The sequence below is a fragment of the Pan paniscus genome, chromosome 4 (genome assembly GCF_029289425.2).
Source record: "Pan paniscus chromosome 4, NHGRI_mPanPan1-v2.0_pri, whole genome shotgun sequence".
In the NCBI taxonomy this organism is placed as follows: Eukaryota; Metazoa; Chordata; class Mammalia; order Primates; family Hominidae; genus Pan; species Pan paniscus.
The window spans coordinates 27,084,361-27,110,335 of NC_073253.2; the positions used below are offsets into that span (position 1 = coordinate 27,084,361).

General features: G+C 37.4%; 1 long non-coding RNA gene across 8 annotated transcripts in view; it reads right to left on the reverse strand.

Annotated features, from left to right (window-relative positions):
* Positions 1-25,975, reverse strand: part of LOC103786802 (uncharacterized) — a 168,164-nt gene that overhangs the window by 129,173 nt on the left and 13,016 nt on the right. For 2 of the 8 annotated variants that reach the window (XR_008625343.1, XR_001338127.3), the window contains exons 3-5: positions 25,771-25,835; positions 22,028-22,135; positions 20,221-20,442 (exon numbers count right to left, since the gene is read on the reverse strand). This is a non-coding gene — a long non-coding RNA (uncharacterized LOC103786802). The other 6 variants (XR_010112189.1, XR_008625344.1, XR_004671480.2 and 3 more) reach the window with 6 other exon arrangements.

Here is a 25,975-nt window from a genome sequence, read left to right on the forward strand (position 1 = left end):
CCATTAATTGATGCAGTTTCTTCATAGCATCAATGGTCTTTACAAATTGGCATGTTTTTGCAGTGGCTGGTACCGGTTGTTCCTTTCCATGTTTAGTGCCTTCCTTCACGAGCTCTTGTAGGGCAGGCCTGGTGGTGACAAAATCTCTCAGCATTTGCTTGTCTGTAAAGGATTTTATTTCTCCTTCACTAATGAAGCTTAGTTTGGCTGGATATGAAATCTGGGTTGAAAATTATTTTCTTTAAGAATGTTGAATATTGGCCCCCACTCTCTTCTGGCTTGTAGGGTTTCTGCCAAGAGATCTGCTGTTAGTCTGATGGGCTTCCCTTTGTGGGTAACTCAACCTTTCTCTCTGGCTGCCCTTAACATTTTTTCCTTCATTTCAACCTTGGTGAATCTGACAATTATGTGTCTTGGGGTTGCTCTTCTCAAGGAGTATCTTTGTGGTGTTCTCTGTATTTCCTGAGTTTGAATGTTGGCCTGCCTTGCAAGGTTGGGGAAGTTCTCCTGGATAATATCCTGCAGAGGGTTTTCCAACTTGGTTCCATTCTCCCTGTCACTTTCAGGTACACCAATCAAATGTAGATTTGGTCTTTTCACATAGTCCCATATTTCTTGGAGGCTTTGTTTGTTTCTTTTTACTGTTTTTTCTCTAATCTTTTCTTCTCACTTTTTTTCATGAATTTGATCTTCAATCACTGATACCCTTTCTTCCACTTGATGAAATCAGCTATTGAAGCTTGTGCATGTATCACGAAGTTCTCATGCCATGGTTTTCAGCTCCATCAGGTCATTTAAGGTCTTCTCTACACTGTTTATTCTAGTTAGCCATTCATCTAATGTTTTTTCAAGGTTTTTAGCTTCCTTGTGATGGTTTCAAACATCCTCCTTTAGCTCAGAGTGTGTTACTATCAACCTTCTGAAGCCTACTTCTGTCAACTTGTCAAAATCATTGTGTCCAGCTTTGTTCTGTTGGTGGCGAGGAGCTGTGATCCTTTGAAGGAGAAGACGTGCTCTGATTTTTAGAATTTTCAGCTTTTCTGCTCTGGTTTCTCCCCATCTTTGTGGTTTTATCTACCTTTGCTCTTTGATGTTGGTGACCTACAGATGGAGTTTTGGTGTAGATGACCTTTTTGTTGATGTTGATGCTATTCCTTTCTGTTTGTTAGTTTTCGTTCTAACAGTCAGGTCCCTCAGCAGCAGGTCTGCTGGAGTTTGTTGGAGTTCCACTCCAGACCCTGTTTGCCTGGTTATCACCAGCGGAGGATGCAGAATAGCAAATACTGCAGAACAGCAAATATTGCTGCCTAATCCTTTCTCTGGAAGCTTCATCCCAGAGGGGCAGCCGCCTATATGAGGTAAGCCCCTACTAGGAGGTGTCTCCCAGTTAGGCTACACAGGGGTCAGGGATCCACTTGAGGAAGCAGTCTGTCGGTTCTCAGAGCTCAAACGCCGTGCTGGAAGAACCACTGCTCTCTTCAGGGCTGTCAGACAGGGACGTTTAAGTCTACAGAAGTTGTCTGCTGCCTTTTGTTCAGCTATGCCCTGCCCACAGAGGTGGAGTCTAGAGGCAGTAGGCCTTGCTGCGGTGGGCTCCAACCAGTTCGAGCTTCCCAGCCACTTTGTTTACCTACTCAAGCCTCAACAATGGCAGGCGCCCCTCCCCCGGCCAGGCTGCTACCTCACAGATCGATCTCAGACTGCTGCGCTAGCAGTGAGCAAGACTCCATGGGCATGGGACCCACTGAGCCAGGCACAGGAGAGAATCACCTTGTCTGCTGGTTGCTAAGACCTTGGGAAAAGTGCAGTATTTGGGCGGAGAGTGTCCCGTTTTTCCAGGTAGTCTGTCATGGCTTCCCTTGGCTAGGAAAGAGAAATTCCCTGACCCCTTGCACTTCCCAGGTGAGGTGATGCCCTGTCCTGCTTCAGCTCACTCTCCGTGGGCTGCACCCACTGTCCAACCAGTCCCAATGAGATGAACCAGATACCTCAGTTAGAAATGCAGAAATCACTTGTCTTCTGCGTCAATCACGCTGGGAGCTGCAGACTAGAGCTGTTCCTATTTGGCCATCTTGGAATACCCCCTGGCAATGTTTTCTTAAATACAAAAAGCACTGACCATGAAAGAAGAGTTTGATCAAATAGACTTCATTAAAATTAAAAACTTCTGTTCATTGAAACATATCATTAAGAGAGTGAGCAATAATCTACAGATTAGGAGAAGAAAAATGTAAAACAACTATTGACATATGACTTGTACCCAAAATATATAAAACTTGACTACAAATCAGTAAGAGAAAGACAACTCAATGTTTTAAGAGATGAACAAAATATTCAAGTAGGCCTTTCATAAATGTAGATATTTAAACAGACAACAAGCAAATTAAAAAGAATTCAATATCATTATTCATCAGGGAACTGACAATTAAAACCATACTCAGATTCCATTACATACTTTCAAAATCAGCACTACTACTTCTATACATTGTTGGTGGGGTTTAAACGGGTACAACCTCTCTGTTCCTCCCATTTCTATATCCCCTATACCCATTAGCAAATTTTCATTCTGCAACAAAATTCCTTTGCTTAGCATAAGGTGATAGTTTTTTTTTTTTTTTCATATATAGCTTTTCCTTTCTAGTTCAACTGGCAAATACCAAGGACATAATAAAAACTAAACTTATAAATCTGTACCAGCCTCCTTGTCTATTCATCCCATCTTTACTTTCCTTGGTTCCTTACTACAAGACAAAGTGACCTGTGTTTCCTTACTTATCATGGAGAGACCCTTAATCTATTATGTCTAGTTTAACAGGTAAATGCTTTGTATATTGATGAAAGAATTACTAGGAGAGAGTACACATGGAAAGCTCCCCCAAAACCAAAAACTTAAAAATTTTTTTTTATTACTTTCAAGGGGCTTTGTATATACTAATCACTTTATAAATAGGAATGAATTTGGCATAATAATAATCAGACAAAAACTAAAGACCAGAATATTTAGGGAAGTGAAGTTGTTCTCACATTCTAGGTATGAAAAGATAATGACCCTCCAATCTTGTCTGAGTGTCCCTTCACTTTATCTCAGCAGAGGTAACATGTTTCCTTTCTTCTATTACAGACGTCCAGAACAGCAAATTAAAAAAAAATCCACTTCTTTTTCTCTTTTTCCTCATAGTCTTTACACATTGAAATCACTGTTTTCCATGGCCAGAGATTTCCTGCTAGCCTCTCTTCAAAAGCAGTCTGTGCTCTTCCAACCTTTTCTCTCCACAGCACCCCTACAGTCAAATCCGAACTTCAGGAGCCAGTGTTACCTCTTAGTCTTAGTGCTTTCAGGAAATTCACTTTCAGGAAAAGGATTTGATAGAGAATTCACTTTTTTCCACAGGTGACTGCTTTAAGGAATTATCTTTTAAAATCTTTTAAATTATGTTTTAAAATGAATTTCTGATGATGGAATATTAAAGTCTGACAAACTAGTAGAGGGATGGTGGTTGGATTTTTAGGTTAGTAACCTTCCCTCTAACCTTCCCTCTGCCCCTTATAGCTACAACAGTAGATCTCTTTTCCAGTAAAGCTAGTTCTGTTTTCAACAGACTACAAAGTATAGCTATGTGATCTGCCCTTAGTCCCATGTAACTTTGATCTATTTTCTTTCAGAGGTATCTCCTTCTCAAAAAGCCAGGAGGAACTGGCGAAGAGTTGAAAAGAGTTTTTTTTTTTCACCCAGACTGAAATGACCTAAGTTGCAAGGACTGGGTGATCTCAGTTTCTTTGCAAAGTACAAAGTGTTGTTTTGCGTGGTTGGTAGTAAACAAAGAACAGAATGCATCACTGGTAACACTTAACCAAAAACAACTCTTCAGTTTATGACCTATTGCCTAAATCAATGGCAGCTTACAATGGACATGTCTGTAAGTGGAGACCCTGAATATAATAAAATGCTAACATTCACGACTTCTGTAAAAAGCATTAGTAACTAAATAAATCCAACCATTGCTGCCTTTGCACTGAGCATGAAGAACATTTCTACTGTTTAATAAGAATGAACATCATCTCAATAGTTTCTAACATATAATATTCAAAAGTTATAAACCTATTGCTTTAGCATTTTAAAGTCAGGGCCTTAGTGTGGAAGGTCTATAGCCCAAAGAGAGCAATAGCATTTTATATGATGTTAATATTTTACCATTGTTTGAGGCTCAAATAAAGATTAATAAGGGAATCCCAAAAATTAATAGCCAAAGCAAAAACTTATGGAGAGATGGTGGACTCAACTCTTTGCGATGCATTACTAAAAGGTAGGTATAGAACTCTTTGAGGCTCTCCCTCATTAAATACAAAATCTGCTCCTTTGGTCTCTTTGTATAAATAGTAAATATCAAATAAATATCAGTGATGTGGGGCTAACATTAGCATCCCTATACCTAAGTCAAAATTGCACCACCTAATAATAATTATATGCTTCCACCCTCAATTTTTGTCTTTGACATAGCTTCTTGTTTCTTACACAGACAGTTGAAATTTGGCATCTACAAGTAAAGAATGAATTTACCCAAGGAACTGGTGGCCATGGCCTAAGAAACTAGTATGACAGATTGACTAAGGATGTTAATAATCATACTTGTAGCTATCATATATGCATAAAGTACTTGCTGTGTTAAGGACTGCTTTAAGTCTTTAATGTATACTAGCTCATTTAATCCTTTCAAAACTCTATAAGGTAATTATTATTCCCAATTTACAGAGAACAAATCGAAGGAAAAATGAGATAAAATCATCCCTAACATTGCAGTTAGGAACTGCCAAAATTTGAAACTAGGCACTCTCACTCTGAAGCGACATTAGTAGCCACCTGAACTCATTAAATTAGTCAATCAGTTATTCATATATTCATCAAATATTTATCAAATATGCACCACATTTTCAGCACCGTGGTAGACCCCAAGGCATACATGAGTGAGTGATATCAGATATGGTACCTACTTTCATAGAATGTACTAGCAGTCAACATGAACATTAATCAAATAGTTACACAAACAAATGTAAAATTGCAATGTTCCTGGCACACAAAGGCGGGATGTATGATGCTATGAGAATCAATCAGGGAGATTAGGGAAAGTTTTGCTGAGGGACTCACATATGCACTAGATATCAAAGATAGGCAGCCTTAAACTAGACAAAGAGGAAACAGAAGAGATTTCAAGGCAGAAGAAACACTGTGTACAAATTCTCTGTGGTAAGTGGGAATAGAAAGAGTACTAGTAATTGAAAAAAGGCCAGTGTGAGGTGGGGTCACAGAGTGTAAGAGAAAGAAGAGTGCAAGACAAGGATGGAAAGGTTTTATAGGTCATGTTAACTTATGTCTTTGCCTTATTTTTTCAAGCACTGAAAGATTTTATATTATTTTATTATTTTTACTCTTAATTTTTTAGAGATAGAATCTCACTCTGTCACCCAGGTTGGAGTGTAGTGGCATGATCATGGCTCACTGCAGCTTCGAACTACTGGGCTCAAGCAATCCTTCCACCTCAACCTCCCTAGTAGCTAGGGCTGTGCCACCACACTCAGCTAAATCTTTTATTTTTTAGAGATGAGATCAGTCACTGTGTTGCCCAGGCTGGTCTCAAACTCCTGGGCTCAGGTGATCCTCCTGCCTTAGCCTCCCAAAGTGCTGGGATTACAGGTGTGAGCCACCATGACTAGCCCGAGCACTGAAAGATTTTAAATGGGGGAAATTACATAAATAGCCTTGTATTTTTAAAAGCCTACTCTAACTTTAATGTTGACGATGGGATGGAAAAAGACCAATGAATATGCGTAAATGAGTTAAAAGGTTATTGTAATAGACCAAGTGACAGATGACTGGACTGGAGTGAACAGGGTGATAAAGATAAGTGGATTGAATCAAGCCATCATAGGCTTGATTTTTTTATCATAGAAAAATTAATATGGCTCTCTTGCAAAACGATCTAAGCAAGTTTGGTCACACACAACTATTTTGTTCTTTTTGACAGATAAAGGTAGTCACCAACTGTTGAGTGAAGGGGTTGACTACTAAGTTACAATAAAGCAAGTCTTGGGCCAAATTCTGTCGTACACACAAACATTAAAAACCTATGGCTGAATGTGGTGGCTCATGCCTATAATCCCAGCACTTTGGGAGGCTGAGGTGGGCAGATCACTTGAGGCCAGGAGTTCAACACCAGCCTGGCCAACATGACAAAACCCTGTCTCTGAAAAAACACAAAAATTAGCTGGACGTCCTGGCACACGCCTGTAATTCCAGCTACTCAGGAGGCTGAGGCAGAGAATCGCTTGAACCTGCGAGGCGGAGGCTGCCGTGAGCCAAGATCATGCCACTGCACTCCAGCCTGGGAGACAGAGTGAGACTCCATCTCAAAAAATTAAAATAAACAGTTATTGACAGGGAGTCATACACACAACAATTCATATAATCTCTTCAATAAACTCAATTAACATCCAATTCTCTCTTTCATGTATTAGTTATCCATGATGCACAACAAATTACCCCAAAATTTAGTGACTTGAAACAACAATAAATATTTATTATATCAGAGTTTCTGTAGGTCAGGGATTTGAGAGTAGGTTGGCTGGATAGTTTTGGTTCAGGGTCTCTCATGAATCAAGATGTTGGCCAGGGCTGTTGTTACCTAAGGCTTAACTGGGACTGGATGGTCTGCTTCCAAGATGGCTCACTCACATTACTGACGAATTAATCTTCACGTTTCCAGAATATCTTATTGGTTACACAGACCAGCTCTATTTGATATGGGAAGAGACTATAAAAAGAGATGAACACTAAGGATCATTGGTGTCAGGTCATTGAGGGCCAACTTGGAGGCTGGCTATCATATATGACTATCACATGTATGAAAGTTCATTTAAGGCAAACGCAGCAATATTGAGGCAGGATTTAGGCAATCAGAATCCATGGAATCAATAGCTAGATACGGGACATTTTAGAAATCAAACCTTGGATGCCATTCCTAAGGATAAAGATTATGATGCTTACTAGATTTTTACAACCCATTTTGCAAAGGCAGAATGTCTAAAATATATTAGCCAATGCACACACTTTGAACAACACTAATTTCACCAGTGAAAACACACTGCCACATTGCTTATATTCAATATACTAATTAGAAAAATTATAGTGTTGTTCAAGATAAGTATGACTTGAGCACTTGACATAGCTTCCTCTGGAGTGCGGCCTTTTGATTAAATACTTTCTGACCATACATGGGAATGTGACTTCTCAATTATGGCAAACAAGTGCACTTATAGCCTAAATTAACACACATAATATCACACACACACATATATCCACACAGTATCATATTATCTGTGATCATTTATTTGAAAGTAAATTACAGACATCATTAATACCATCCATTATTTAGAAGATGCAACCCGTGAGCAAAAGTAACTATCTTGGCCAATGACTATCACCAAATGGGGCTGTTCATGATGGATAAAATAACATACAATGGAAATTACTGAATGGTCATTAGTAAAGCATTCTGGATTGGAATGTGTTACAGAAAAAGCACTTATATTGATTTTTATTTTTGAGGACAAAGCATTTAAGATTATATTATAGGGTTAACATGAGAATTACACAACTTAATATATTATTTCGAAGCACTTAGGACAAGTGCCTGGCACATACTAAAGTTATCAGTGTAAATGTGATGATGATGACAATGATGATGGTGGTGGTGGTGGTGTTGGTGATCATCTAACAACTTCAGATAGATACATGTCCCTTTATGATTATCAGTTGTATTGAACACAGCTATACTACCCAGATTCCTTTTCAGGGCTGAAAGAATTCTTTGCTCAGCTTCTGGGAATGACGTTGGCTGACAGCTCTCAAAATATCAGCTCCATACAGGAATTGCTCTCAGCCTTACTCAAGGTCACACTCATCTCCAGGAGTCAGCCATTAGATAAATGAGTGGCCATTGATGTACATACAGAGGTTCAACCCCCTGCCTTCATTTGGGATGCCTCTAAAGTGCCACTCTAGCTTTAGAGCCATCCTAGGGTCAGTTTAGGCTTTATTGTAAGTACATCACAGCGAACTTCTCCCTCTACTCAATCCTGCATTTCACCAGTGTTGATTCTAAGAGCATTCTCGAATAAATATTCCTGCATGCAAATCTCCGTCTCAGGGTCTGTTTTCCAGGGAACATGATCAAGCACATCAACGTTATTTAGTAAATTAGAAGGCTGTATAGCTGGGCATGATGGCTCATGCTGTAATCCCAGTAGTTTTGGAGGCTGAGGCAAAAGAATCGCTTGAGGCCAGAAGTTCGAGACCAGCCTGGGAAACATAGCGAAAGCTTGTCTCTACAAAATATTTTTAAAATAATATTTTTTAAAAAATTTAAAAAGAAGACTGCATACACAAATGTACCTGGCCCAGCGCAGTGGCTCACGCCTGTAATCCCAGCACTTTGGGAGGCTGAGGTGGATGAATCACCTGAGGTCAGGAGTTCAAGACCAGCCTGGCCAACATGGTGAAACCCCATCTCTACTAAAAATACAAAAATTAGCCAGTCGTGATGGTGCGTGCCTGTAATCCCAGCTACTTGGGAGGCTGAGATGGGAGAATCGCTTGAACACAGGAGGTGGAGGTTTCGGTGAGCTGAGATCGTGGCATTGTGCTCCAGCCTGGGTGACAAGAATGAAACTCCATCTCAAAACAACAACAACAAAACAACAACAATAACAACAACAAAAATGTACCCTTTCTATTGTTTGGTAATGATTAACACAGGGTATAAGTATGAGATAAAGTTATATATGTAATTAAAAGTATTGTTCATTTAGATTAGAAATTTGACATCTTAAGTTGGTACTAGAGACTAATAGAACAAATTATTAATTGAAATGTTTATCATATTAAATACTTCCTTACTGGAAAATTTGAAAATGTATATACAACTCTTCATCTAATGTATGGGAGCACAAAAGGCCATGAAAACTTTTAACACAACAAACCAAGTTAGCGTACAGATTCTGTTTGTCAGGATAGGCTAGGGAATAATGCCGATAGTTATAAACTAAACAAAAATCTGAGAGTCCTATCACATGACAGTTTCTTACTCAGGCAAATCTGCCAAGAGTGCAGGAGTTTCTCCATGTCAGCCCTTCACATAGTGACTCAACATTCCAGATTGCTCCCTTTTTCTGGTGTCTCCATTTCAATGTGATATCTCAGGGCTCTTTGTTCCAGAAAAGACAGTATGGATGGACAAATCATACACTGACTCTTACATGCTTTGGCATGGAAGTGACACATATCACCTTTGGTCACTGTCCATTGGTAGAATTAGTCACATGGCCCTGCTCAACTTGCAGAACTAAGAAATGTAGAATTTTACATATCCAGAAAAGACAGGAAGACTGAAAATATTGGCAAATATTGGTAATCTCATTGACAGAAGTTATACTGCCCAAAGAAAGCTAATATTTTAGTATCCATAAGGATTATCTTATTAAAAATCCACTTTTTATATTGTTTTTGAGATAGGGTCTCACTCTGTCACCCAAACTGGAGTGCAGCAGTATGATCACAGATCACTACAACCTCGACCTCCTGAGCTCAAGCAATCTTCCCACCTCAGCCTCCCTTGTAGCTGGGACTACAGGTGCATGCCACCACACCCAGTTATTAAAAAAAATTTTTTTTTGTAGATATGGGGTCTCACAATGTTGCCTAGGCTGATCTTGAACACCTGGGCTCAAGTGAGCCTCCCACCTCAGCCTCCCAAAGTGCTGGAATTACAGACGTGTGCCACCCAACAAAACTTCCTCTCTTGAGACAAACTTCCTGCATAGATTTTATCCTAGAAAAGTAATTGTAAGCTCCTGTGTTTATTATGTAATTTGAATGACAGTAAATTTATTAAGTATATAGACAGACTCAGCAGCTAAAGTAGAATTTAGCAAGGCATGGATAGTCTCTTCAGTTGTAAGATAAACAGTAAAAATAGACCACTTTGAGTGGGCAGTGAAAATTTTGGTATAATTTTTTTTTCCAGAGGTTTCCTTGAAAAGATGATGTAAAATTTAAAAATAAGAATAAAACACAGTCACATGTTGCTTAACAGACAAGAATAAGTTCTGAGAAATGCATCATTAGGTGATTTTGTTGTATGAAAATCACAGAATATACTTACACAAGCCTAGATGGTATTGCCTACTACACACCTAGACTGTACAGTATAGCTGATTACTCTTAGATTATAAACATAGCATGTTACTGTACTGAATGCTCTAAGCAATTGTAACACAATGGGAAGTACTTTGGTATCTAAACATAGAAAAGATACAGTAAAAATACAGTATAAAAGATTAAAAATGGTACACCTGTCTAGGGCACTTCCATGAACAGAGCTTGCAGTACTGGAAGTTGTTCTGGGTGAGTCAGTGAGTGAGTGGTGAGTGAATGTGAAGGCTGAGGACATTACTGTCTAGTACTGTAGACTTTATAAACACTGTACACTTAGGCTACCCCAAATGTATTTTTAAAAATATTTCTTAAATAATAAATTAATCTTAGCTTACTATAAATTTTTCATGGTTTTGTTCCTTTTTAACTTTTAAAAAACTATTGATATCTAATAAATATACATATTTCTGGGGTACATGCATACAATGTGTAAGGATCAAATCAATGTATTTAGGATATCCATTACCTCAAACATTTATTATTTCTTTGTGTTGTGAACATTTCAAATATTCTCTTGCAGCTATTTTTAAATATACAATAAATTATTGTTAACTATAGCCATCCTACATGCTATTAAACATTAGAACTTATCCCTTCTTTCTGTGTTTCTACCCTTTAACCAACCTCACTTTACTCACTCCACCACACCCTTCCTAATCTCAACTTTTTTTCTACTCTCTACCTCCATGAGATCAACTTTCTTAGCTCCCACATGAGTGAGATCATGCAATATTTGTCTTTCTGTACCTGGCTAATCGCACTTAACATAATGACCTCCAGTTCTGTCCATATTGCTACAATGATAGGATTTTATTCCCTTTTTGTTGCAGAATAGTATTCCATTGTGTATATATAGCACATTTTCTTTATCCATCTGTTGAGGGATGCTTAGTTTGATTTCATACCTTGACTATTGTCAATAGTGCTGCAATAAACAATGGAGTGAAGATGTCTCTTTGATATACTGATTTCCCTTCTGGGGAGATAAATACCCAGTAGTGGGATTGCTGGATCATACGGAAGTTGTATTTTCAGTTTTTGAGAAACCTCCATACTGTTTTCCATAATGGCTGTATTGTTTTTGTTGTGTGTGTGTGTGTGTGTGTGTGTGTGTGTGTGTTTTTGAGATGGAGTCTCACTCTGTCACCCAGGCTGGAGTGCAGAGGCATGATCTCGGCTCACTGCAATCTCCACCTCTCAAGCTCAGATGATTCTCCCACGTCAGCCTCCCAAGTAGCTGGGATTACAGGTGTGTCCCACCATGCCTGGCTAATTTTTGTATTTTTAGTAGAGATGGCCAGGCAAGTCTTGAACTTCTGGCCTCAAGTGATCTGCCCACCTTGGCCTCCCAAAGTGCTGGGATTACAGGCATGAGCCACTGCACCTGGCCAATAGCTGTACTAATTTACATTCTCACCAACAGCGTATGTTTCTTTCTCTGAATCCTGGTCAGCATTTATTTCTTGTCTTCTTAAAAATGTTTAATTATTAGTATTTTTTTAGAGATGGGTTCTCATTATGTTGCCCAGGCTAGAGTGCAGTGATCACAGGTGTGATCATAGTGCACTGCAGCTTAAATTCCTGGCCCCAACCTCCTGAGTAGCTGGGATCACAGACACATGCCACCACACCTATTTTTTGCCTTTTTGATAATAGCCATTCTAACTGGGGTGAGATGATATCTCACTGTGGTTTTGATCTGCATTTCCCTGATGATTAGTGATGTTGGGCATTTTTTCATGTATTTGTTGGCCGTTTGCTTGTTTTCTTTCGAGAAATATCTATTCAGATCCTTCGCCCACTTTTTAATGGGATTTTTTTTTCCTGTTGAGTTTCTTGTATATTCTGGATATTAGTCCCTTATCAGATTAATAGTTTGCAAATACTTTCTGTCACTCTACAAGTCATCTCTTCACTCTGTTGATTGTTTCCTTTGCTGTGCAGAAGTTTTTTAGTTTAATATAATCCCATTTATTTATTTATTTTTGTTTCTGTTGCCTATGCTTTTGAAGTCTTAGACATAAAATCTTTGGCTAGACCAATGTAGACCAATGTCCTGAAGTGTTTCTTCTGTGTTTTCTTTTAGTAGTTTTACAGTTTGGAGTCTCATATTTAAGTTTTTAAATTCATTTTGAATTGATATTTGTATATGGTGAGAGATAGGAGTTTAGTGTCATTCTTCTGTATACGGATATCCAATTTTCCCAACATGATTTATTAAAGAGAATATCCTTTCCCCAATGTATATTCTTGGCATGTTCACAAAAAATCAGTTGGCTATAAATAGGTAGATTATTCTTGGGTTCTCTATTCTGTTCCATTGGTATATGTGTCTGTTTTTATACCAGTAACATGTTGTTTGGGTTACTTAGCTTAGTAGTATATTTTGAAGTCTGGTTGGGCAATGCCTCTCACTTTATAATTTTTGCTCAGGAATGCTTTGGCTACTTAGGGCCTTTGTTGTTCCATACAAATTTTAGGATTTTTTTTCTATTTCTGTGAGTAATTTTATTGGTGTTTTGATAGGGACTGCATTGAATCTGTAGATTACTTTCAGTAGTATGGTCATTTTAACAATATTAATTATTTCTATCCATGAACATGGGATATCTATTTGTGTCCTTTTCAATTTCTTTCATCAATGTTCTGTCGTTTATGGCATAGAGGTCTTTTACCACCTTGGTTACATTTATTTCTAAGTTTTTTTTTTTTTGTAGCTATTGTAAATGGAATTGCTTTCTTAATGTATTTTTCAGCTTGTTTGTTATTGGCGTATAGAAACACTACTGATTTTTGCATGTTGGTTTTGGATCCTCAAACTTTACTGAATTTGTTTATCAGTTCTAAGAGCTTTTTGATGGAGTCTGTTTTGTCTTGTTTTGTTTATTAACAGTGTCTTGCGCTGTCACAACCCAGGCTACAGTGCAGTGGCATGATCATTGCTCATTGCAGCCTTGAACTCCAGGGCTCAAGTGATCCTCCCACCCCAGGCTCACAAGCAGCCAGGACAACAGGCATGTGCCACCACACCTGGCTAAAGTTTTTAACTTTTTTTAGAGATTGGGGTCTCACTATGTTGTCCAGGCTGGTCTTGAACCCCTGGGCTCAAGTGATCCTCCTGCCTCAGCCTCTCAAAGTGCTGAGATTACAGGCATGAGTCACCATGCTCAGCCTTTTTGGTGGAGTCTTCAGGTTTTTCTAGATATAAGATTATGTTGTCTGCAAAGAGAAAATATATGACCTCCTTTTTTCCAACTGGATGTCTTTTAATTCTTTCTCTTGCCTGATTGCTCTGGCTAGGACTTCCAGTACCATGTTGAATAAGAGTGGTGAAAGTGGTCATCCTTGTCTTGTTCCAGTTCTTTGCAGGAAGGCTTTCAGCTTTTGCCTGTTCAGTATGATTTTAGCTCTGGGTTAACCATATATGGCCCTTAATATGCTGAGGTATGTTCCTTCTATGCCTAATTTGTTGAGAGTTTTTATCATGAAGGAAGTTAAATTTTATCAAATGCTTTTCTGTATCTGTTAAGATGATCATAAAGCTTTTGTCCTTCATTCTGTTGATATCGCTTATTAATTTGCATATGTTGAACTATGCTTGCATCCCTGGGATAAAGCCCACTTGATCATGGTGTATTATCTTTTGATGTGTTGTAAGTTTTTTACTTTATAAACTTTTTATTTTTAAAAACTTTGTAACTCTTGCATAATAACGCAGTTTAAAACACAAATACATTGTGCAGCTGGATAAAAATACTTTTTCTTTATATCCTTATGCTATAGGCTTTTTTCTATTTAAAAAATTTTTAATTTATAAAAATGTCTTAAATACTGTAATCCCAGCACTTTGGGAGGCCGAGGCGGGTGGATCACGAGGTCAGGAGATCAAGACCATCCTGGCTAACATGGTGAAACCCCGTCTCTACTAAAAGTACAAAAAATTAGTCGGGCGTAGTGGTGGGCACCTGTAGTCCCAGCTACTCGGGAGGCTGAGGCAGGAGAATGGCATCAACCCAGGAGGCAGAGCTTGCAATGAGCCAAGATTGCACCACTGCACTCCAGCCTGGGCAACAGTGCGAGACCCCATCTCAAAAAAAAAAAAAAAAAAAAAAAGAATGAAGACACAAACACATGAGCCTAAGCCTACACAGGGTCAGGATCATCAATATCACTGTCTTTCACCACCATATCTTGTCCCACTGGAAGTTCTTCAGGGGCAACAACACACAGGGAGCTGTCACCTCCTATGATAACAATGCCTTCTTCTGGAATGCCTCCTGAAAGACCTGCCTAAGGCTGCTTAACATACTCTAAATATACTCTAAAATAATGATAAAAAGTATAGTATAGCAAATATATAAGCCAGTGACAGTTGTTTATTATCAAGTATTATATACTGTGGATAATTGTGTGTGCTAGACTTTTATACTAGACTGGCAATGCAGTCGGTTTGTTTACACCAGCATCACTACAAACACGTGTGATAGGTTGTGCTACATTACAATTACTACAATGTTACTAGGCAATAGAAAATTTTCAGCTTCATTATAATCGTACAGGACAACCATTGTATATAAGGTCAGACATTGGCCAAAATATCGTTATGAGGTACATGGCTGAAGTTGTTTTATGTATAAATAAAAGTGAGCTTTGCCTAAATTTAATTCCACGTTTGAGCATTCACTACTTTAAAAAGGACTCTCAGGGCACTGTAGCTCATACCTGTAATCCCAGAACTTTGGGAGGCCAAGGAGAAAGATCGTTTGAGTCCAGGGGTTCAAGACCAGCCTGGACAACACAGCAGGTCTGCGTCTTAAAAATAAATAAGTAAATAAAATAAAAGGAGTAAAATTCCCCTGTCAAGTAAGTATACCTCACACCCTTATTTCTATGGCATTCTTCAATAAGAAAAACATTCGTATGAGAAACATTCCATATTATAGATTATAAAACAGCTCATACCATGAAAAGTTCAAACATGAAAAGAGTCCATGAAAACAAAAGTGAATGAAGATACAAATTTCCATGCTTTGCAGACCTTAAAAATAAACATATTAATTTATTTTTGGCATACAGTCCTATAGAATTTTATCACATGCAATTGTTTAATATAATGATCACCATAATCAAGATATAAAACTATTCCATCACTCCAAAGAAATTCTTTTACGCTGCCCATTCATGGTCACACCCTCCCCACAACCCTAACCCCTGGCACTACTGATCAGTTCTTCATTGCTGTGATTTTGCCATTTTGAGAATGTTATATAAACAGAATCACATAATACATAACCTTTTGAGATTAGCTTTTATTTCAGTCAGCATAACAGCCTTGAAATGCACTCAAGTTGTTGTATGTATCAACAGTACTTTCCTTTTTATTGCTCAGTAGGATTCCGTGATAGGGTTATACCAGTTATCAATTGGAGGACATCTGATTGTTTCCTTTTGGGCTATTGCAAATAAAGCTGATATGAACATTTATGTACATGTTTTTGGGTGTAAATTTTGATCTCCCTAGAATGAATATCCAGTAGTTGTATTACTGGGTTGTATAGTAAGTGCATGTTTAACTTTATAAGAAACTGCCAAACTGTTTTCTAGAGTGGTGATATCATTTTACGTTAGCATCAGCAATGTATGAGAGATCGAGTTACTCTGCATTTTATCAGCACTTAATATCATCAGTACTTTTTATTTTAAGCATTCTAACAGGTGTCTGGTGATATATCTCATTGAGGTGTTAATTTGCATTTTTCTAATGGTCAATTATGTTGATATATAATAATGCTTTACACTTACATCATGTCTTGCATTTTTGCAAATAATGTTTTAAACATCTCAGTTAATCTTCACAAGTACAGTGTGGCTTTTTTATGTATTTATTTTTTTCGAGACAGATTCTCAATCTGTTGCCCAGACTGGAGGGCAGTGGCTTGGTTTCGACTCACTGCAACCTCCACCTCCCAGGTTCAAGGAATTCTTGTGCCTCAGCCTCCTGAGTAGCTGGGATTGCAAGCGCCTGCCACAACACCGGGCTAATTTTTGTATTTTTTAGTAGAGATGTGGTTTCACCATGTTGGTCAGGCTGGCCTTGAACTCCTGACCTCAAATGATCTACCTGCCTCGGCCTCCCAAAGTGCTGGGATTACAGGTGTGAGCCACTGCCCAGGGTGGTTTATTTCAACTGATACAAAGCTGATATATAAATCTAGAAGAGAGAAAAATGTTGTTACTCCAAAGCAGAATCAAAAGAGTTTCAAACTCAAAAAGAGATAGAGGTACTTTAGTCAAACGTCCCCATTTTATGGAGAACTAAGTTCCAGGGGGATTAAATGGCTTCTCGTACAGCTGCAATCACACCCAAAAACCACACTTCTGATGCTTGAATCTCTTCCATAATGTCCTATCAAGGAAGTGATAATTTATGCTTGAATCTTTCAAGTGACTGGGAAACCACTCATTTTTTGCCCTGTTCTTTTTGGATGTGTTTCCTGACATTGAACTGAAATGACATATAAGCAAGTGACTAAGTCTGCAAGTATTTTGACATCGAGTTGAAATGGCTTGCTATAGCTCCTGCCAATGGGTCTAGTTCCATCCTCTGAGACCTTCCAGTGGAAGCGTGATCACTTTTTCACATGGCAGGATGTCAGATGCTTGAAGACAGTCATCATGATCTCATATATATATATATATTCCAGGCTAAACATTTACATTTTCATTCAACCGTTCTAAAGGTGAGTTTCTTCATCATTCTGCTTGCTTTTATGTAAACCAGTCCTAGATTTCTTAGGGTGCAAAATGCTGAAGAAAATATTCCTAGTAATACAGCCAGGTAATACATTTTCCAATTATTCATAACTGCTGCAAGAAATAATGTAATGTCCTTGTCTTTCACTTAGTATATCATGAGTATTTCTTTATATCATTAAAAACTATCTGTAAGTGTATTTTTAAAATTTTAAGTTGAATCCTTTATTTTAAAATTGTGTTTATTTTTTGAATGTGTTACATGCACATGGCACAAAATTCAAAACATTCAAGAGGTTTTACAGTAAAAAAATCATTTTTTCCCAGACTTCTAGTTGACTATAACATGCTATTCTATAATGTGACATAATATTTCAGACACCTGTTTTTTAGAGACATAACTGTTTATGATTATGACACTATCATATAGCTATACTATCTTTTTAATCATTCACGTTAAACTTTTTTGCCATTATAAATAATTTGATTATGAACTTCCTTATATATATATAACATGAATATATTTTAGATTATTTTTAAAGTAGATTCTTAGAAGTAAATTGCTGCATTAAATAGTATGGCTTGTACATAATGATTTTCCACAAAATTACTATTTTATGTTCGCACCAGTAGTATATGTTTATGGTAAATATTTTTTCCAGCTTATTAAATGTCTAAAGGTGTTTCACACATGCCAGTCCCTGTCCATATCATACAATTAAATGTAGTTTTTATTTTTTACTAAATATAATGCTAAATAATGCCTTACAATTAATATTTGTTGTATTTTGTGTTTACAAGTTTGTTTTATTCACCAGATTTTAAACTCCTGCAGTCCAACATACCGTATTCATATTCTAAAGCCTAACATAGACATTTACACAGAGTTGATATTCCAGAAATTTGTGACATCTAAATGAGTGAATAAACTTAAAAATCCTACTAGTTTGTTGGACTCTGCCTATATTGTTATAGACTCTCAAAATTTTATTGATTCTAATTATGCCCATACAGAATTTAGCCCAGAGTCAACATCAAGCTGTTCCAAAGTTTGGAAAAAATACTATCCTTCCTGATTTTGAATCAGGTAAAAATTTGATAAATATGGATTCTATGTTTTCTTTTAAGTCAATGAAACACAGAAGACCAAGGACTGTAATTCTATACTAAAAACCTCTGGAGAGGCTGACTGCCATCTAGGAGTCAGTACCCTTTGGATGCTAAGTCCTTCTCTGACAGTACTACCATCTAGCCTCCCCAACCCCTCCAACTTACTCACAAGGATATGATAAAAAAAAAAAAGTCAGTAATACCTCATGGGCCCAGAAAAATATTACCTACTGCATTTTATTGGTTGACTAGCCTAGTAACACTATCAGAAAGAAAATTAAATTAGACTGAAATAAATTATTATAGATAAACCTGTGCTGTATTCGATTGATTACTGCTTTCTCTTATAGATGCTCCCAGAGCATCCTTTAATTATTCCTTTTAGATTGTTGCCTAGGATCAGCACGGTCCTGGCTGGTTATCAGGGGTGTTGGAGAATCTCAGTTGAATGAATAAAGTCCTAGTCAAATAAAGATTATTTATGTGGGAGGGTTTCCATGTGATATGGATTATTTTATATCACTGGCACTCCCGTAGATGTCCATAATCTTTTCTGTATTTCTTAGGGTTTGTGACTACTTAGACTACTGAGAAAGTACTTTTTCCTATTAATAGTTTGGATAGGGTTGAGTAAAGTACCTGCATACAGGTACTTTATGTAGCTGACTCCTGCTACACGTGAAGGGGATGGCAAGTGGGAAGCAGTTGTCAATTAAACAGAGACTCTTCCTGATCACATGAAATACTCTTTGGGTGATCTTTGGATATTAGCTTGGCTGCCACATGACTTCCCGTTTCTGGTAACCTGTAGTAACCCTATCAGGTCTATTTCAAACTCTGGCAATCTCTGTCAGAGCAGAGACTGTGGGGTCTGTAATTTGCTCATTCCATTCTGGTTCACATAGTCCCGCCAAGAAGTCCCTCAGACCTCCTCTACCCTCCAGCACCCGTTTCATTATCTCCCATTCCTTCCAACCCAGGAAAACCTAATTGTGATGGTTAATTTTATGTGTCAACTTGGCTGTGTTAAGGGCTATCCAGATAGATGATAAAACAATATTTCTGTGTGCCTCTGTGAAGAAATTAGCATTTGAATCAAGACTGACTAAAGATCTGCTCTACCAGTGTGGGTGGGCATCATCCAATTCACTGGAGGCCTGCCCAAATAGAACAAAAAGGGCAAAGAAAAGGTGAATTTGCTTTATTCTTGATTTAGGACCTCCATCTTCTCCTACCCTTGGACATCAGAACTCCTGGTTCTGCAGTAGTCAGACTCTAGGACTTATACTAGCTCCCTACCCCACATTCTCAGGCCTTATTACATTGGGTATTAAGTTATTGATTCTCCTGGTTCTCAGCCCTTTGAACTTGATTACACCACTGGCTTTCCTGGTTCTCCAGTTTGCAGATGGCAGATCTTGGGTCTCTGTGATTGAGCCAATTCCCATAATAAATAATCTATCTATCTATCTATCTATCTATCTATCTATCTATCTATCTATCTATCTATTATCTATCTATTTATCTATCATATATCATCTATCTATCTAAAAAAGATAAACTGAGATACAATAAAATTTTAAAGAGTTTATTTGAGCAAACAGTGATTCACAAATCGGGCAACTCTAAACCAGAAGTGGTTTCGGAGCTCTGCTGAGCACAGCTCAGCAGTGGGGAGGCTTTTATAGCAGGAACAGGAAAGCAAAGAAAATATTTATTTGGTTATAGTTATATCATTTCCTTCTTTGGTCATCCTCTTGGAAAGTCCCTAGCTACATAATTATAAAGCTGCTTCTGACTGATTGAGCTTAAGTTGTGTTATATTCATTTACCGGAAATAGCTCCAGTTAACTTTTAGATTATGTTTGCAAATCAAGTAAGGTTAACTTATGAGGCCTAACTGGGTTTCTCTGCACAGAGATTCTTCAGGCATGGTCTCCATTTTAATTTGCTTTAACATGTATCATTCTATTGGCTTTGCTTCTCTGGAGAATCCTGACTAATACACAAGTCTTTTAGAGATATTACCGGATTCTCTTTGAACTCTGTGTATTAACTTTACAGGGTTTCTGTAACAAACTACCACAAACTGATGGCTTAAAACAATAGAAATTTATTCTCTTACAGTTCTGAGGCCAGAAGTCCAAAATCAATGCATTAGCAGGGCTGTACTTCTACGGGAGGATTGAATATCTGTCCTTGGCCTTCTCCAGCTTTAGTGGCTGTCAGCATTCCTTGATTTATGATCACATTACTCCATTCTCTGCCTCCACGGTCACAACTACTCCCTCCTCTTCTCCATGTCTTCTCTTCTGTCATATATGAATACATGTCATTGACTTTACAGTCCACCAGATAATCCAGGATGATCTCCTCATCTCAAGGTTCTTAATTACATCTGCAAAGACCTTTTTATCCAAATAAGGTACCATCCACGATTCTAGGATTAGGAGGAAGGCTTACCTTTTGCAGGGGCCACCATTCTACCCTTACATCTTACCTAAGAATAAAATTTTTTCTTCTTTCAAGCTTTGCCTCTTGAAGCTCTGAAGAAATTTAAGACCTGTTCTTTTCTCATCACCTTAGCTTTGAAGACTTAGGTCTCCATTTAAGCACTCCTTTGGCAAATTCAGTCTATTCTTTTGTTTCAGTTGATTTTTTTTTTTTTTTTGGAATTTCTTCTTCTTTTGGTTAAATGACACCAATGGGCAAAAAAGTTACTTAGTAAAAAAAAAAAAAAATTCAGGGATTGAGATTTCCACTTTTCAACCTGAAGGCCGATGTTTTCCCATGTTTAGTGTTCTATTACGTTTTCCATAATTCCTCAAAGATGAGTACCACTGTTCTCAGATCTCATTTGTACTTTTCCCCCCAAAGGCTGTAATGTAAAATACTCAGAGCAAATGTTATAATCTAAATTCAAACTCTTAGGTGCTCTCTTAGAATTTCTTCCCCTAATTAGGAACAGTATTGCTTTCTGTCAATATCTATAATATGCTTCTGAGTAATATTATCAAGTTGCTCACTGGTGTGAACCTGGCTCAGTGTTTTGAATGTATTACTTCTATTAATGAGAAAAATCCGATGGGAAAGATATCGCTATGTCCATTTTACAGATGGGGAAAAGGATACCCAGAATAATATAACTAGTAATGTTGTCAAAGACAAAATTTCAACAAATGTAAAGATCTAATTAGCTTTTATTAGTGATTCCAGAATTGGGCAGCATCTCATTCTATAAAATGGAATACTGCTTCAGTAAGTTGAGCAGAGGAAGTGGGCTTTATAGGCAGAAAGGGGCTAAAGAAAGCAGAACTAAGGAATAAAAAGTGTATTGATCATTTCAAAAAGTTACTTTCTTTATAGGGTTAAAAAAGAGAGGACTTCCTTATCACACTGATTAAAACTGGCCTGTTTGGAGATTTGGTTGTTTTCTCCCTCCTGATTTCTTGGAAGGTCAGATAAACAACTTAGTTTTGGTTCAGTGACCTGGAGTTTTAGTATGAGTGACTCCATTTTGGTTTGGTCTGGAGGGGCCTGGTGCAGGAGCCCAATCCAAAACAATAGCCTCCCATAAATTTTGTTAAGCAGTGTTGAAACAGAATTATACCCAGGTTTGCCTGGCCCCACAAACACATGTTCTTTCTATTATGTCAACCCACTTCTCTAGTTTCCTTTGTAGAGAATGAAGCAAATAGTAGTTAAGGAGTTCTTTCTCTGTCAGCTCTAACCTTACAGTAGAAGCTGCTAGTGGGCATTTCCCTTTCTTGATCATCTTCTGGTTCTGAACAGAATTTTAAAAGGCCTGTTTTTTGTCCTTCCTTAGCATTTTTTGCAAGTCTCACCTCATTTGGGGGTTTCAGGTTTCTTGACACTATCCTTTAGGGCCCATGTTACCTTCTTATAATTATCCTTGGTATGCGGTTGCTTTCTCCCAAGGTTTCTGTCACTTCCAATTAGCCAAACAATTCCTCCCTGTTGGTCAGAATTAGGTTCCCAGTTGCTCTGCTGGGACATTAAATCATGAGAAAGGCAAGTCAAAAACTTGTCAGATGTTTTTGATTTTAGCCCAATAAAACTTTTAATGTGGTCCAGCTATTTAAATTTTCTTTTTTGTTTGTTGCATTGTTATAGGTATTGACAAATAGTATACTGAGGGCATTGTTATCAACAATTAATTCCTTTATGGAGAATTCCAATGTAGCAATATATTTGAAACCAGTTTTTGTTGTTTTTGGAAACAGGGTCTCACTCTGTTGCCCAAGCTGGAGTGCAGTGGCATGATCATGGCTCATTAAAGCCTCAACCTCCCAGGCTCAAGCCATCCTCCTGTCTCAGCCTTCCAAGTAGCTGGTACCACAGGTGCGAGCCACCATGCCTGGTTAATTTTGTAATTTTTTTGTACAGATGGGGGGAGGGTCTCACTATGTTGCCCAGGCTGGTCTTGAACTCCTGGCCTCAAGCAATCCTCTCACTTTAGCCTCCCAAAGTGCTGGGATTACAGGCCCGAGCCACAGTGCCCAGCTGAAATTACTTTTAAGTCTTTTGTATAAAATGCTAAAGCAGTTCCAAGCTTCCCATTGTCTATATGTACACATGGCTATTTTAGCACATTCTGATTTGTTAGCCTCCACTAAAGTTCGCCATGTGGAAAAATATTTTCTTTCTAATAAACTAATCTATTTGTATATCACATCTTGAGTGTAATCCCAAACCAGAACATAGGAAATGGGATGGGGAATAGGACCTCTTTGAAGCAAAACATGTCAGAAAGCCTATGAAATAAGACCATAAAGTAGAGGGCCATGAATTGGGGTGGAAAAAATATTGTAATTCTTGCTAACTTCGAAGTAAGATTTAGGATTTCTTTCCATTGTGAACATATGCAAAAAACCACAGTGTTATTACAAGTATTTTGGTGACTTTTTCACTTATAAAAATCACAAACATTTTCCTATCACATTACTATATTTGTAGATATCTCAAGATACAATTATTATTATTATTTCAAAATTATTCATTAGACCTGCTAGATTTTATTATTTATTTAATGCATTAATAAAAAGTACAGGTATAGTATACATTTGTTAAATATTTTGATTACCATATTTTAGTATAATTGATTTTATTTATAATCCTGTGCATTATATTTGATGTACAAAAAACATTACTCTAAAAAGGACTCTATAGGCTTCACCAGACTGTCAAAGGGATCTGTGGCATAAAAAAGGTTAAGAAAATCTGTTATGGACTCTGGCATGGTAGTTAAGAGCATGTAGTCTGATGTCACACTGCTTGGGTTCAAATTCTGCACTGTCACATATAATATGACTTTGGTTAAATTATGTATAATCTTTGTGTCTTAGATTCTTCATGTGTAAAATGGAGATAATAATGCCTACCTAAATGTCTTGCTATGAATATGAAGTAATATCAGTAACAAGCTTAATACAATGCCAGGCATATAGTATGTTATTTATCCCTGTATCCACACAGATGAAAAGAGTTTCATTTGGATCCTATTTATATTTATTTATCTTACAAATTTTTTTTTTTACTGTGTTGTCACTAACACAGTGACTAACACTGACTAAAGTTTTAAATTATATTTTAAAATACTGACTAGTTTTAAATTATATTTTAAAAACACATGTATAAGGAAGAATGATAAAGACCCACATGCCCTCCATCCAGTTTAAGGAGAAAAAAGTTACTTTTACTCTAAAAAGGATGCATATAATTCATTATCCAAACAATGACAATTTGGGGAGTGACAGTGCTATTAATCATTACACCAGGCAATCAGCAAACCAGAACTGTGCTAGGTAAACCAGGACTGTTTGGCCAAACCAACACATATAATTATCATACTTTCAAGCTCCTTGTTCACATTTTCCTTACTTCATTCCCTTCCCTCTGTAGCTAGAGGAAATCACTGCCTTGAATTTGTGCTTATCATTCTTTTGCTTTAATTTATAGATTTACTTATGTTTGTACCCTTAGGCTATTTACTTTCATTGGTTCTTTATATAAACAGAATCCTACTGTAAAATTCTTTGGTGAATTTTTTTTTGCTCAACATTTTGTTAGAGATTTATCTATGTCCATGAACTTGTAATTTATTTTTTCCACCACTATATTCTGCTGTATGAGCATATACAATGTATTTAATCACTCTACTGTTGATGGACAGTGGATTTTCTTCCACGTTTTACTGTTATAAATGCCATTATGAATTTTCTTGCTCATGTCTCCTGCTATACATTTTTCCTGGGTCACAGAAGATGTGCATCTTCAGCTACTAGATAATACCATATTGTTTCCCAAATTGATTATAACAAATCATACTCCAACCAGCAATGTATAAGAATTGTAATATTGCCAGACTTTTACATTTTTGTTCATCTGGTGGGTGTGAAATGGTATTTCCTTGTGGTTGGGTATCTTTTCAGGTTTTCTCCTGTATGAATTGCCTGTTTGGGGTGGAAAGCATTATCTTCATTTTCATTGAATTGTAGTGGTTCTTTACACAGTGTGAATACTAATCCTTTCGATAGTCACATGTGTTGCAAGATCTTTTTCCAGTTTGTGACTTGTCTTTTATTTTCCTATGGTGTCTTTTTCCTTTTTAACTTTTTATTATGGAAAATGAAAACATACCATAATATCCCTTTATCTATGGTTTTGCTTTCCATGGTTTTAGTTACCTGCAGTCACCTCATGTCCAAAAATATTAACTGAAAAATTCCAGAAATAATTCATTAGTTTTAAATTGCACATCATTTTGAGCAGCATGATGAACTCTGCCATTCTGCTCCATTTTGCCCAGGATGTGAGTCCTCCCTTTGTCCAGTGTATCTATGCTGTATATGCTACCCACCTGTTAGTCACTTAGTAGACTTTTTGGTTATCAGATCAAGTGTAGCAGTATCACAGTGTTTGTGTTCTTTACTTTACTTAATAATGGCTTGGAGTGCAAGAGCGGTGATGCTGGCAATTTGGATATGCCAAAGAGAAGCTGTAAAGTCCTTCCTTTAAGTGAAAACATAAAAGTTCTCAATAAGGGAAGAAAAAACAGAGTATATACAGGGTCCAGTACTATTCTCAGTTTCAGGCATCCACTGGGGGTCTTGGAACACATTCCCTGCAGATAAGTGGGGATTTACTGCATGTAAAAGTATGCAGAATAGAATATGTAGTCCCCATATACCTATTACTCAAAAATTCTCAACTCATAACCAATCTTGATTTATACTACCACCCACTTTCTGCAATTCTTATCTTGAAGCATACCCCAGACATTATATCACTACATCTCTAAATATTTCAATATGTATTTCTAAAAGATAAGGAATCTTTAAAAATTACTATCACACAAAAATGGTTTAATTCCCTAATATCATCAAATATTAAGCATTCATATTTCTATAAATGTTCCCTTACAAAATTTTTCAAAAATGAAATTTGAATAACGATACAGATAAAATCCTGTGGTAGACAACCTCCAAAATGGCACCCAATAATCCCTTCTCATACTGTACTTGGTTGGTGTGTGTGTCTGTGTTAGTCTGTTCTGCATTGCTATAAAACAATACCTGACGCTGGGTAATTTATAAAGGAAAGAACTTTATTTGGCTCACAGTTCTACAGGCTGTAGAAGCACGGCACCAGCATCTGCTTCTGGTGAAGGCCTCAGGAAGCTTTTCTTCATGGCAGAAGAGAAGGGGAGCAGCATATCACATGGTGAGAAAGGGAGCAAAAGAGATGACAGGCTCTTTTAAACAACCAGCTCTTGTGTGAACTCAGATAGCGAGAACTCACTCATTGCCGCAAAGACAGCACCAA